The sequence below is a fragment of the Myotis daubentonii genome, chromosome X (assembly GCF_963259705.1).
Source record: "Myotis daubentonii chromosome X, mMyoDau2.1, whole genome shotgun sequence".
Classification (NCBI taxonomy): Eukaryota; Metazoa; Chordata; class Mammalia; order Chiroptera; family Vespertilionidae; genus Myotis; species Myotis daubentonii.
Genome location: NC_081861.1, coordinates 18668044 through 18670051, shown reverse-complemented (window position 1 = coordinate 18670051; position 2008 = coordinate 18668044). Strand labels below are relative to the sequence as shown.

General features: G+C 44.7%; 1 non-coding gene across 1 annotated transcript; it reads left to right on the top strand.

Moving 5' to 3' along the window:
* Nucleotides 1-1444: 1444 nt before the first annotated feature.
* Nucleotides 1445-1574, top strand: LOC132225389 (small nucleolar RNA SNORA3/SNORA45 family). The gene has a single exon (XR_009450902.1). It is a non-coding gene; the product is annotated as a small nucleolar RNA SNORA3/SNORA45 family (small nucleolar RNA).
* Nucleotides 1575-2008: the final 434 nt, after the last annotated feature.

The following is a 2008-nucleotide window of genomic DNA, read 5'->3' as shown; positions in this document are numbered from 1 at the left end:
GAACTTCCATGGGCTACAGTACAACTTTGATAATGAGAAAGATCGGGCCTTCAGTTAGCAATTACATTAGGTAAAGGACTTAAGAGCCTCACACATAGGAGATACTCAATTAACGTTTTACTTTACTAAAACCCATTTTTGAGTAAACTTATTTATTATTCTCCTGATATCTCATTCCAACAATGTAACTCTTTATGAATATCCAATGGTCATTCTGGGCTGACCATTGTATAAATTAGGAAAAAATAACTCAGGCTATTTATTAATAACTATAAAGAGCACTGTGTCTAAACAAACACCTACCAAGTAGTTGAAAACAGTAACGATAGCTAACACTTGTGTTTACTGTGTTCCAGGTATTGGGAAAAACCCTTTGCATATGTTATCTCATTGAATCCTCACAATATTGTGCAGTGGTATTTTCCTATATAATAAAAGCCTAATATGCAAATAGTCCCCTTGGGCGGTCATTTGACCAAAAGTTCAACCAGGAGACCAGGAGTTCAACCACTCACTATGATGTGCACTGACCACCAGGAGGCGTCACGGAACATGGCAGGTGTCAGCAATGCAGTGCTCACAGCTGGCGGCAGTGGTGGCACTGCTGGCCCTGATGGGGCCCAATGAGAGTGGGACTGTGGCAGAATGGTGGAACAGGTGAATGGGTGGCACCAGGCCAAGGCAGGTGCAAGTGGGGGCGCGATCACCCCCCCCAATTGCCCTGCAGACAGTGACCAGCAGCTGTGGCAAAGGGTGGGGCCACCACCCAGTTCCCAGGCGCTGAAGGAGCCAGGCAAGGGGCCCAGCCTGATCGATTTCCCTGCAGGCGGGATGGTGGAGCAGGTGAGGGGGCAGTGCCAGGCCAAGGCGGGGTGCCAGGTGGGGGTGTGGGGTTGCGGGGCTGCAGGGCTGTGAGTCTGCAGGGCTGCGGGGCTGTGAGGCTGGGGACGTGAGCTGGGGCCCGATCTCCGCAGGCCACCCTGAGGGACCCCACCCATGCATGAATTCGTGCACTGGGCCTCTAGTTTGTATATATTATCTCATAGAATGAGACAGAGAGGTTAAGAAACTTGTTGAAGGTGGTAGAGCTGAATTCTAACCAAAAGTTATCTGTTCCATCATAAGGGCATGGGATGAGTGCTGAGCCTAATAAAGATTTCAATTCAACAACAACATATTTGCATTTTTGTTACTGCATATGAGGAGTAGTGGGGTAAAGTGCAGTAGTTCCTAAAAGGAAGTCTGCATCAGAATCACTTGGGAAGCACTTTATGAAAACAGATTCCTGAACCCTACTCCAGACCCACTAAATGAAAATCTCTGTTACTGGGGTTCAGCAATTATTGTTGTTTGGGGGGATTGTTTTGTTTTCTTTTTTTATGAAGACCTCAGTTTATGCTAAGGATAATTCACATTTAGGAATGAATGGTGTGTGATGGAAAGAATTCAGTATTTATCACGCTTGGGTATTTGCTGTTGCCTTAGTGTGCTAGAGCCCTCGACAAGCAACTGCTACCCTTATTCACTGACTGTGGGCCTCTGTGGCACAGTCAGTCACCAGGCTAGTGACACCATAAAAAAAAAAAAAAAAAAAAAAGAATTCAGTACTTAGAATCAAACAATGAGAAGGCCAAAATCCCAGCTCTGCCTATAATTACCTGGGCGACTTTAAACTATTCTGAGCTTCAGATTACAAATAGATTCAAAGTAAGATGACCAACTCATTCTGGTTTATCTATGAATTTCCTAATTTATCATTAATAGTCCCACATCATAGGAACTGCCTCAGTTTCAGGAAGACAAGGATGGTTGGTCACCCTAATACAACAAGAGTGCATCATAGAATTAGCAGGATATAAGGAGCTAACTTTGCACATAGTATGCCCTTATCCCATGTCATTTGTTTGATCTCCAACCCCAGATACCTTAAAGGCTCCTCAAATTAAACATTGGATACCAAATTATAATATTTCCCCACTCTATCCAAGCCCCAGCAGTTAGAGATGGC